Raw genomic sequence first — 12,681 nt, forward strand, 5'->3', positions numbered from 1 at the left:
GATTTGCATATACAGAGTGACTCAAAAAAATTAATGAATGCGTAAATATATTTTATTGATTTAATCAGGAACTACAAAACGGAATGCTCTGACATCTTGCACATGTTTTAAGGTTATAAAGAGCATAATAAATGTTTAGTCAAAATATATTTGCTTATCCCCTCCAAAAACTTGGATGACCTCAGCTCGAAAATTTGCCGAATAAATCATATCTAAAATGTACAAAATATGATCAGTCTGTACTTGTGATCTATCACTCCATTCATATTTTTTGGATTTGCATATACAGGGTGATTCAAGAAAATAAATGAAAGCGTAAATTTATTTTACTGATCTACTCAGGAACTACAAAACCGAATGCTTCGAAATCTTGAAGATATTTTAAAATTATCATAAGCATGGTAAATTTTTGATCAAAACGTATTTGGTCGTCCCCCCTAAAAAATTTATGACGTCACCACAAAATTTTGCTGAATAAATCCTATCTAAAATGTACAAAATATGGTGAGTCTCTTCTTGTGATTTATCATTCCATTCAAATTTTTTCGATTTGCATATACAGGGTGACTCAAAAAAATTAATGAATGCGTAAATTTATTTTATTGATTTAATCAGGAACTACAAAACCGAATGCTTTGAAATCTTGCAGATGTTTTAAGGTTATAAAGAGCATAATAAATTTTTAGTCAAAATATATTTGGTTATCTTCTACAAAAAACTGATGACGTCAGCTCAAAAGTTTGCCGAATAAATCGTATCTAAAATGTACAAAATATGATGAGTCTGTACTTGTGATTTATCATTCCATTCATATTTTTGGATTTGCATATGCAGGGTGACTCAAAAAAATTAATGAAGGCGTGAATTTATTTTATCGATTTAATCAGGAATTACAAAACCGAATGCTTTGAAATCTTGGGAATATTTTAAAGTTATTATAAGCATGGTAAACTTTTGTTCAAAATGTATTTGTTCATCCCTCCTAAAAAAATTGATGACGTCACCCTTAAATTTTGCTGAATAAATCCTATCTAAAATGCAAAAAATATGATGAGTTTGTACTTGTGATTTATCATTCCATTCATATTTTTTAGATTTTCTTAAGAGGTGGTTCAAAAAAATTAATGAAGTCAATTTATTTTATTGATTAAATTAAAGGCAACACTTATTATTAGTATTACACCCCAACCAACCCAATTTGGTAGACACAAAATTTGTTAAAGGAAAAACTCGGTTGAAACATAAGGGTAGCACGCTTATTTACATCGACTTTAACATTACAGACCTGCATTTGTTTTATGCGTTCACTTGGTTCCGCGAATGTGAAATAGACATGTTTATAATCAACCAATTGTGAATTTCACCGTCAAGAATTAAAATAAAACCCAATGTTTTATATAATAAGCGGAAGTCGAAGCAATAAAACCGATGGTCGTTTTGTTTACAGTTTCTCTGTTTGACTCTCACGTATGCTGTTACGCCTGTCATCTTAAATTAAGAATGTTTATACATACACGATTTTCAGTTGCCTCTGATACGTATACGTGAGTAAATTGTTTCGTTATTTTATTGATTATTACAAATCAATATTCAAAACGACCCAATTCATTTTCCCGAAAATTTGAGAATATAATAATTTTATTCTTAGTATTACACTACATCTATCCCAACTGATATACGTGTCCTTGCAAAAATGTTGATGACGTCATTGCATTTTTTTTTAAATTCCCACTACAAAAATGTAATGAGAAAAAAAAACACAATAGGCATGCAGTCGTCAAGTTTCCGACAGCGAGGGAAGTACTGTCTAAACTCTTTAGACCAATTTTTTTATCATATGGTACTACCTTAGCTTACGCTTGGGAAGTAAAAATTAAATAAATTTTAGGCAAATATTAGCCGTAATGTGCTTCAATAATATTTAAGCACAAACTATACAGCTTTTCTAAAAAAAAAGATGAATTTATTTTACAGTTGTCTCAGAAACGATTCACCTTATTTATATATTTATTCGGATTAAAATTGATGACGTCACAAAAAATAACTTATCTTTGTTAATACGAACGGATTTGATGTGATATTTCTCGTGCAATTTCATGTTGTCTTGACGTTTCGCAGATCCCAGAATATGAAAAGCAGGTTCCTCATTTCCGTTTGTACATCTGTTGGTGATCAGGTTAGACAGATAATATCCGAAACAAGTGAATTGATTGCAGTAAAATTTTAGAGATACTTTAAGAATATCTCCGCCAAAAATTTGATGAGATCTCTCAAAATTTGGTTAAGCAAATTTTGCTTAAAATTTGCAACATGACAACATTATTTGATTATTTTATTAAGTAAGACATCTTTATTACTTCCCGAATGTAAACTAAGGAAGTATTGTAATAGAGTTCGATCCATCTGACAAATGGCTACTTTCTTGTTTTCTTGATGTTTCATGATACTTAGAGTACGAAAAAGTAGATATAGCGTTTCCGTCTGTCCTTCTGTCCGTCGTCTATCGTCTCTCACCTGTCTCCATTTTATGAGACAAATAATTTCCAAAACTACCAGACCGATTGCTGTCATATGGATTCAAATTCCTTTCTTAGAGAATGTTTTTTTTATCAAATTTTATAATTTTTCAAAAAAAAAACAGTATAAAGTCAAAAATGGTTTATCTAATTTTTCCAAAATTCTGGGATAATACTACATTTTTTTAATTTAGTATAGTAGCGTTTATATACTAAATTAAAAAATTAGTTATAAAAAATACAGGATTAATTTTTATAATTTATTTTTTCTGTCAATTTTCTCTGCACATGCATTAGTTCTGTAACAGTCGATTTTGAATGTAATTGTTTTCAAGGTTCTGAGATGAATACTATAACGTTTTTTACTTCCCGAGCGTAATAAAAAGAAATATTGTAATGGGATTCATCGGGTCACTAGCTATTTCGTGTTTTCTCGAAGAGTACGAAAAATAGTTCTTCCCTTTTAATCCGTTTGTTTACCTTCTCTGTGATGATTTTTGTTAAACAATCTACTGAACCGTTTGTTGTCAAATTTGATATGCAAGTTATGAACCTCGTGTAAATGGTGAACCGCTAACCAAAATGTGTTTAATTCGCTGCAATTTTTTCGTAAATTTGCACCCGTCTATATTTAATAATAAAAATTGGTCTAAAGAGTTTAGACAGTACTTCCCTCGCTGTCGGAAACTTGACGACTGCATGCCTATTGTGTTTTTTTTTCTCATTACATTTTTGTAGTGGGAATTTAAAAAAAAATGCAATGACGTCATCAACATTTTTGCAAGGACACGTATATCAGTTGGGATAGATGTAGTGTAATACTAAGAATAAAATTATTATATTCTCAAATTTTCGGGAAAATGAATTGGGTCGTTTTGAATATTGATTTGTAATAATCAATAAAATAACGAAACAATTTACTCACGTATACGTATCAGAGGCAACTGAAAATCGTGTATGTATAAACATTCTTAATTTAAGATGACAGGCGTAACAGCATACGTGAGAGTCAAACAGAGAAACTGTAAACAAAACGACCATCGGTTTTATTGCTTCGACTTCCGCTTATTATATAAAACATTGGGTTTTATTTTAATTCTTGACGGTGAAATTCACAATTGGTTGATTATAAACATGTCTATTTCACATTCGCGGAACCAAGTGAACGCATAAAACAAATGCAGGTCTGTAATGTTAAAGTCGATGTAAATAAGCGTGCTACCCTTATGTTTCAACCGAGTTTTTCCTTTAACAAATTTTGTGTCTACCAAATTGGGTTGGTTGGGGTGTAATACTAATAATAAGTGTTGCCTTTAATTTAATCAATAAAATAAATTGACTTCATTAATTTTTTTGAACCACCTCTTAAGAAAATCTAAAAAATATGAATGGAATGATAAATCACAAGTACAAACTCATCATATTTTTTGCATTTTAGATAGGATTTATTCAGCAAAATTTAAGGGTGACGTCATCAATTTTTTTAGGAGGGATGAACAAATACATTTTGAACAAAAGTTTACCATGCTTATAATAACTTTAAAATATTCCCAAGATTTCAAAGCATTCGGTTTTGTAATTCCTGATTAAATCGATAAAATAAATTCACGCCTTCATTAATTTTTTTGAGTCACCCTGCATATGCAAATCCAAAAATATGAATGGAATGATAAATCACAAGTACAGACTCATCATATTTTGTACATTTTAGATACGATTTATTCGGCAAACTTTTGAGCTGACGTCATCAGTTTTTTGTAGAAGATAACCAAATATATTTTGACTAAAAATTTATTATGCTCTTTATAACCTTAAAACATCTGCAAGATTTCAAAGCATTCGGTTTTGTAGTTCCTGATTAAATCAATAAAATAAATTTACGCATTCATTAATTTTTTTGAGTCACCCTGTATATGCAAATCGAAAAAATTTGAATGGAATGATAAATCACAAGAAGAGACTCACCATATTTTGTACATTTTAGATAGGATTTATTCAGCAAAATTTTGTGGTGACGTCATAAATTTTTTAGGGGGGACGACCAAATACGTTTTGATCAAAAATTTACCATGCTTATGATAATTTTAAAATATCTTCAAGATTTCGAAGCATTCGGTTTTGTAGTTCCTGAGTAGATCAGTAAAATAAATTTACGCTTTCATTTATTTTCTTGAATCACCCTGTATATGCAAATCCAAAAAATATGAATGGAGTGATAGATCACAAGTACAGACTGATCATATTTTGTACATTTTAGATATGATTTATTCGGCAAATTTTCGAGCTGAGGTCATCAAGTTTTTGGAGGGGATAAGCAAATATATTTTGACTAAACATTTATTATGCTCTTTATAACCTTAAAACATGTGCAAGATGTCAGAGCATTCCGTTTTGTAGTTCCTGATTAAATCAATAAAATATATTTACGCATTCATTAATTTTTTTGAGTCACTCTGTATATGCAAATCCAAAAAATATGAATGGAGTGATAAATGACAAGTACAGGCTCATCATATTTTGTACATTTTAGATATGATTTATTCGGCAAACTTTCGAGCTGACGTCATCAAGTTTTTGGAGGGGATAAGCAAATATATTTTGACTAAACATTTATTATGCTCTTTATGACCTTAAAACATCTGCAAGATTTCAGAGCCTTCGGTTTTGTAGTTCCTGATTAAATCAATAAAATATATTTACGCATTCATTAATTTTTTTGAGTCACCTGTATATGCAAATCCAAAAAATATGAATGGAGTGATAGATCACAAGTACAGACTCATCATATTTTGTACATTTTAGATATGATTTATTCCACAAACTTTTGAGCTGACGTCATCAAGTTTTTGGAGGGGATAAGCAAATATTTTTTGACTAAAGATTTATGATGCTCTTTATAGCCTTAAAACATCTGCAACATTTCAAAGCATTCTGGTTAGCAGATTAAAAATTAAATTTCAAAATGATGTTTTATAATTTTAATTTTTTTTCCAAAAATCTGGACGTTTCGGGTGAAAAGTCGATTCAGAGTTGTAAACTACATGTGTAGGACTATGTTATTTTATACAATTGAAAACCCATTTAGTATGTACAATTTTGAAGTGACGTCATCGCATTAGTGGTGGGGATGATTAGACAAATTTTGGTTAGCGTTTTACCATCTACATGATATTCTTAATATAAGTACAAAATTTCACAACAATCGGTCGAGTACTTTCGGAGATTATCTGTCTAATAAAAATCCGGGACGGCAGACGGACGGACAGACGGACGGACAGACGGACAGACGGACAGACGGACAGACGGACAGACGGACAGACGGACAGACAGACGGAAATGGGAGACCTATTTCTTCGTCTTCTAGGGGTCATGAAAGATCGAGAAAACGTAAAAGTAGAGAGTCGGCCGACGGACTCGATTACAATACTTCCTTTGCTTACGCTCGGGAAGTAATAAAATAAGAATTATTATAATAACAGCTACTTACTCAAAATAATATTCAGAGCGTTTTGGTTCATTGTATCGGAATTAATAATTTTGGTGAGCTTCTCTCTTTTGAGGAGTCACTTGGGTGCAAGCTTAACACTCGCATTCTGTCAATACATATTTAAGTATCTAAGTCAATATATAAACAAAATAAGTTAAGCATGTACTAATAATATATTTTTCCGTTTGGTTTTCTGTTTTAAATATAAGGGCTGCGGGGGTGTTATTTTCGCCACTCTTACTTTTTAACTTGTGTTTGTTGTTTTTTTAATTTTTCGAATGTAGGTAAATTCTGTTTAAATAACTTTAGACCATTTTTTTTTCTATAGCCAGACAGTCTATTTTGCTCGTCATCAATCGTACAGAAGGCCAGTTTTTTTATTTTCAGTAACACGAAAAAAAATTCGACACAAAATTGCATATCAAAATTAAAATAATAACAAAAATCAGGGAACAGATTTACATTAAAAATATTGTGCTATAGACAAATGTGAGCAGGGGAAACATTTTTTACATTCATAAAACCGTATGGTTAAATGTAGTTGCTAAAAAATAAATAAAAAAAAAATATTGTTACTAAAAATTCAAGAACACCAATTTTTCAGTTACCCAGTTTCGATTATATGTCGTTGTTATTACCTGAATATACGGTTTTTTAAGCAAAGCTTAAACATTCCTCTTGATATGTGACAAAAATTTCAAATGACACTAATAAAAAATGAAAAACGAGAGTATGCAGCAAATTTTTAAATTTCTACTCTAGTTGGCCATGACGCTTACGTCAGCGGTTTGACGTACGCGTCATCGTTAACTAGAGCAGAAATTAAAAAATCACACAATACTCGTGTAAACCAACCAACTTTCATTTTTTCATTCAATCATTCTTTACCGAATATCGATTTCTGAACTAATAAGGAAGCTCTTACCTGCAATAAAAATGGTCACTAAATTAAACTACCGAATAAAAGTAGATTTGCGATTGCTCATTAATGTGCTATTAACCTACAGCGGAAATTTAGTTTTATGTTACCGTTGATATTATTTTGATAGTCAATTGTATTGTTTTTTTGTAAGATAGAAACAAAGCTAATGGCACTCTTAAGTGCATAATATTTTCTTCTTGTAGGTTCCAACTTGTTAATTTTAATTCACTGAAAACGATAATCAAAACAACTACTGAATTGTAGGAAAAACTACACACAGTGAGACACTGCTGTGTAATGGGTTGACTAAGTATAACGCACTTCAAACAATTTCATGAATTTATTAACAATTTTTAAAACAAATATGTCTCATGTGCATACTAAATATAAGTAATTACACAACTCGTTATATATTTTATATTTCCGTATCTACGGCGACACGCTACTAAAATTAGCCTCGAATTCAAGTCGGAATGCTAGTGGATCAGTTAAAAATTATGCAGTCAAACTTTTAATATTTATGATGAAATAAGAACAATGTTTGAAAATTAGAAATATCGAAAAATCTGAAGTTCGATACAGCAGTAACCCTTTAGACAACAGCTTTTAAGGAACCTAAAAATTTGGAAAACCAAGAATTCTGTTTGTTAGTTGTTCGTAAGATTTTATAGTTGTAACTTCTATCACAGTCTTACCGGTTTGCAAAATGTCCTTAAAAAATGCTACGTTTCGTTACACGCGTTGTCAGTTGCATAAATCTGACATTTACGTTATATGCAAATTATAAAAAAAATTCGATGTTATCAACTGTCCCGCTTTTCAAAGTAACAATTAACCAAAAATAATTTTACAGTAATCATTAGGCACTTGTGTCTAACATTACTGAATAATCGTCGTTTGAAATAAGCTGTGTGGTACAACAATGGAATTTGGCTTTCGGTGCGTTGGACGCTCCCAACATCAAATTAACATAAGCAGTTAACGAGATTTAAGATACAAAATCTGAGCAGAAAATGTTAATTTAAGGCTTTGTAACTGTTGCTTTTGATGCGGGTTTAATTTTCGCTGCATGTCATACTCGTGAAAATTGAGGGAGGTAATTGTTAAAAGATAAAATTAGTACAGTACAAAAGTTAAACAAAATATGTTGTTACCAAAAGTATGTGTAGATAAACGCATGTAAGAATTATTTTTGTTATTTTGAAAAAATCATAGAGGCTAAATTTGGCTAAGAAAATAAGTCGAACCAACATATGGAACTGCAAAATTAATTCTGGTATAAAAAGTCCAGGAAGAAAATCTTTATTAGTTAATTTATTTATTGATACTGAATGAATAAACTTCCTATTAAAGAACAGAAAACTGGCGACTTAATTAAAATAACACTTAAAACTTGTGTTAACATGTATATGTAACTAGCAGAGGCGTAACCGGATCGTAATTTTGTTTTTTCGGTTTTTTCTTATCTTTTTTACCAGCTGAACACTGTGAGAGTGTCTAAATCTACATACAAACCAGGAAACAAATAAAACGTGAAAGTTTTCATTTTTGTCTCTACGAATTTTGGTTTCTCTCGAAATGTGTCCTGGGAAAAAATAAATTTGTAGTTTCTCGGTGTACTACGACCCGTTCATTATGGAAAGAGTAACCTACGGAAGAAATAACATATAGGACAGTTTATAAACAAGATTTTCAAATCTGACCTACACAAAATATTTTCCTATTTGAAAAAACAATCTTAAAAAATATTAATAGCTTGATTTTAATTTCCCATCAAACAAACAGAAACGTGACGAATTAATTAAAAGAACACGTAACCCTTGCGTTTGAAGTTGTAAACATAACTAACAAGGGTGTAATCGGGTCCTGGTTCCGTTCTTTTCCGTTTATTCCTTATCTTTTTATCAGTTGGACATTCGCGCTAAATCATCATCTAGACTCTTTGCCCGACTATAAATCCGAATCCTGATCAAGAAACAAGCAAACCCTGGAACTCTGCATTATTGTCTTTACTCCAGGATCGTATTTAAACTTAGAGTACACATTCAATGTCATATTTTTTTTTATTTTTAGGTTATTTCATTGTTTCTTGAATGTGTTTCTTTTGTTGATAAAATCTGAAAGTAAATTTTTTATAGGAAAATTTTAATATAAAATAATAATAGTAATGTTCATAATGAGTTTTCATGCCAAATTGTGTAGAAGCGTGGCAACATTTCAGAAGAAAAACTGAAAATTCGAATCCTATCCGAATTAAATCCGGATCTCGTGAACACCACTGATTTGTAACAATGGAAACTCCAAACACCAATCAAACCTTTAACTATAAAAAAATTCGTTTTTATCCTGAAGCAACTAATTCGGTGAATCGCAAAGAGCTGTAGTGGTTATTTATGTAACTAGTGCTCGAAATGGCCCTTTGAAAAGTCGAGACGAAGTCGAGAAAAGAGTCGTTCGAGAGCGCCAAAATCGTTTCGCGATCGAGTTACACACAGTTCTTTATATGAGTGTATTTTTAATAAGAAGAATCAGAAAAGAACATTGAATTTCAAACAAAGTCTTGTTTTTTTTTTTTTATTTTTTATTTATCATTTTTTCGTTAATTTTGTTAAATTTCTTGTGTCGTTTTCTTTACTCCTCACATTTAACGCAATGGATGAATTTTTTGTAACAATCAACCCTCGAATAAAATAATAAACGAAAAATGAAACTCGTAAATTTCCCCATCAAACAAGCAAAAAAGTGGCGAATTGATTAAAAGAACACGTAACCTTTGCATTTGAAGTTGTAAACACAGCTAACAAAGGCGTAACCGACTTTTGATTTCGTTCCTTCCGTTTATTCCTTATCTTTTGGTCAGTTAGACATATTGGAAACTATTAAAATTTGCGCGAAATCATCATCTAGACTCTTTCCCCAACCCTAAATCCAACTCCTAATCAAGACACAAGCAAACCCTGAAACTCTGCATTATTGTCTTTCGGAATTTTTGCTCCAGTGTTGTATCTGATCTTAAAATTCACATTCAATTGCATATTTTTTTGATTTTTTTTTCCTATAATGAACTCTTTACGTTGCTTAGTACGTGCAAGGTCAACGGGAGTAATAAGTAATGTGAACTTGTATTGGACCAAAAACTTACAGCCCAATTATTTGAGAGTGCAGAAAAATTTCAGTTGATATATTTTAGAAATAGGTCTTTATTATTTAAATATGTTTCCAAACAGACTCATTGTAAGAATATAGACTCTGCAAAGTGAAAAATCCAAAACAATTTATATTCGGATGCAGTAGTAGATACATACTGTATGTATGTAAAGGTGAATCTGTTAGATCGGAGTAGAAATCCACCTTCAGATACACAGATTATCTGAACAACCAGATTCAAAAGACCCAATGATTCGGATCTGGATCCAAACTTGACTCCTCTTAGGAGACACATTTAGAAACGGATTCAGATGTACATAGGATCGGGATGTAAATGTGGATCTAAATTACGGATTTTACAAAACTGAAAATCCGAATCCGATCCGAAATAAATCCGGATCTCGTGAACACCAATGATTTGTAACAATGGAAACTCCAAACACCAATCAAACGTTTAACTATAAATAAATACGTTTTTATCCTGGATCAATTCAATGGAAATATTCGGTGAATGGCAAACAGTTGTAATAGTTATTTACGTAACTATTGTTCGAAATAGCCCTCTGAAGAGTCGAGACGAGTCGAGTTAAAAAAATCATTCGAGAGCGCCAAAGACGTTCCACTCTGTTTTTCATATAAGTGCATTTTAAATAACAAGGACCAGAAAAGAATATTGAACTTCAAACATTAAGTAACGTAAGTCTTGGATTTTTTATTTTACTAAAAAATTTCATTCGGTGAAATAATTGCAATTTTTTCGTTAATTTTGTTAAATTTCCTGTGTCGTTTTCTTTACTCCATACATATAATGCAACAAGGTCCTCTTGGATGAATTATTTGTAACAATCAACCCTCGAATAAAATAATAAACGAAAAATAAAACTCGCCAAATTTCCCATCAAACAAGCAAAAAAGTGGGGAGTTAATTAAAAGAACACGTAACCCTTGCATCTGAAGTTGTAAACATAACTAACAAGGGCGTAACCGGGTCGTGGTTCCGTTCTTTTCCGTTTCTTCCTTATCTTTTTGTCAGTTGGACATATTGGAAACGATTAAAATTCGCGCTAAATCATCATCTAGACTCCTTCCCCAACCCCAAGTCCAACTCCTAATCAAGAAACAAGCAAACCCCCAAAATCTGCATTACTGTCTTTCCGAATTTTTATTTCTTTCGGGGCGAGTCCGAGGGCGCGTGTCGAATTCCACGTTACAAAACTAAATTTTCTACTCCCACACGATCTTTGAACTTAGAACCAGAGTGGGAATTAGCTAGCGAAAGGTCCTTCTGGGCGGGCGGACCGCGTGCACCAGGACCCGGCCATGGGCAACGTGGGGCGAAAAGGGTTACCTGCAGCAAGGACGGTGGTGCATGGGGCTGCCGATCCTCCAGCGCCGGTCCTCGGGCTGAGCCAGACTCACATCTCGCACAACACGCACCACTGCACGATCACGGCCTGCTCTTGTGTCACTCTTGTGTATGTGGTGACGCCCCAAGTGAACACACGGGACACAGGACAGGTACCACACGGGCTGTGGCTCAGCACTGCGCGCTCCTGCAATCAATAGCCGGCCGGGACACACTGAGGGCTCCTGCCACCACAGTCGCGCCCTTCCGTCGCTGCCTGCGACGCCCCACAGATGACGCCACTTGACGAGCGCCACCCCCGGCGCCGCGCCGCCCCCAACGACGACGCCGGGCTGTGCGCGCATTGCACCTGGCTGGCCCGGTTCGGGACGGCAGATGGGGAGGAGCGTAGAGGGCGCTGGAGGGATTCGGGTTAGGCAGGCTCTTTGTGGGAGACGCTGGAGAAGGAAGGAGGTGTGCTTGGATTCTTGGGGTTTGAAGCTGGACAGGGCTTTTGTGGGACGGGAGATGCACTTTCATCATGCAAATGTTGGCACGATGGTAGATAAGACTGGGTATTTTACTCTGATTTTGGGATGCAGGGTACATCGTGGAATTGATGGAATGATAGTAAGACATGCGAGATCTTTCGTTCGGGTCACACCCCTCGAAGTTAAAAATTGTACCAAGATAAAGACGATGCTTCTACCATCCAATATTCAAATATTACAGATTATATGATACCATTCACTTTGGAGCTATGTGATCATACATACTCGTGTTTAATAACTTAAAATTACATTTCGGAAATGGTCATGAGATTTTTAGGCTTGGTATCCACACTTCACCCAAGAATAATGTCGAAGAATATGTTTCAGAACTAAATACACAGAGGTCAACTTACAGTTTGAACGACATTGTCGATAAATTAATTATAGAAGATATTATTTAAAGATCACATTATAATTTTTAACGAAGTTGAAATTTTAGTTTTTACTTCCCCAACGTAAGCTAAGATGGTACATATTGTAATAGGATTCATCCGGACAATGGCTAATTGCTTGTTTTCTCGACGTTTCGTGATTCCTAGAGTAAGAGAACAGGTCTATCGTCTGTCTGTGTCGATTTTTATTAAACAGGTGATATCCCAAACTACCGGGTCGATTGTTATTGTTGTTCTTGTTGATTGAAGAAATGTTGTAAGTAAGTTAGGGGTTTCGTGTAGATGGTAAAACGCTGACCAACATATGTCTAATCCTCCCCT

At 33.3% G+C, this 12,681-nt stretch overlaps 1 protein-coding gene across 1 annotated transcript in view; it reads right to left on the reverse strand.

Annotated features, from left to right (window-relative positions):
* Positions 1 to 11,597, reverse strand: part of Glut1 (Glucose transporter 1) — a 337,838-nt gene extending 326,241 nt beyond the window's left edge. Inside the window, exon 1 of the mRNA XM_064064028.1 lies at positions 11,421 to 11,597. The gene's annotated coding sequence lies outside the window, so the exon portion shown is untranslated. The remainder of the gene's footprint in view (positions 1 to 11,420) is intronic.
* Positions 11,598 to 12,681: the final 1,084 nt, after the last annotated feature.

The sequence above is a fragment of the Zophobas morio genome, unplaced genomic scaffold (genome assembly GCF_036711695.1).
Source record: "Zophobas morio isolate AGI-343-1 ecotype UQ-CSIRO unplaced genomic scaffold, CSIRO_AGI_Zmor_V1 ptg000024l, whole genome shotgun sequence".
Taxonomy (NCBI): domain Eukaryota; kingdom Metazoa; phylum Arthropoda; class Insecta; order Coleoptera; family Tenebrionidae; genus Zophobas; species Zophobas morio.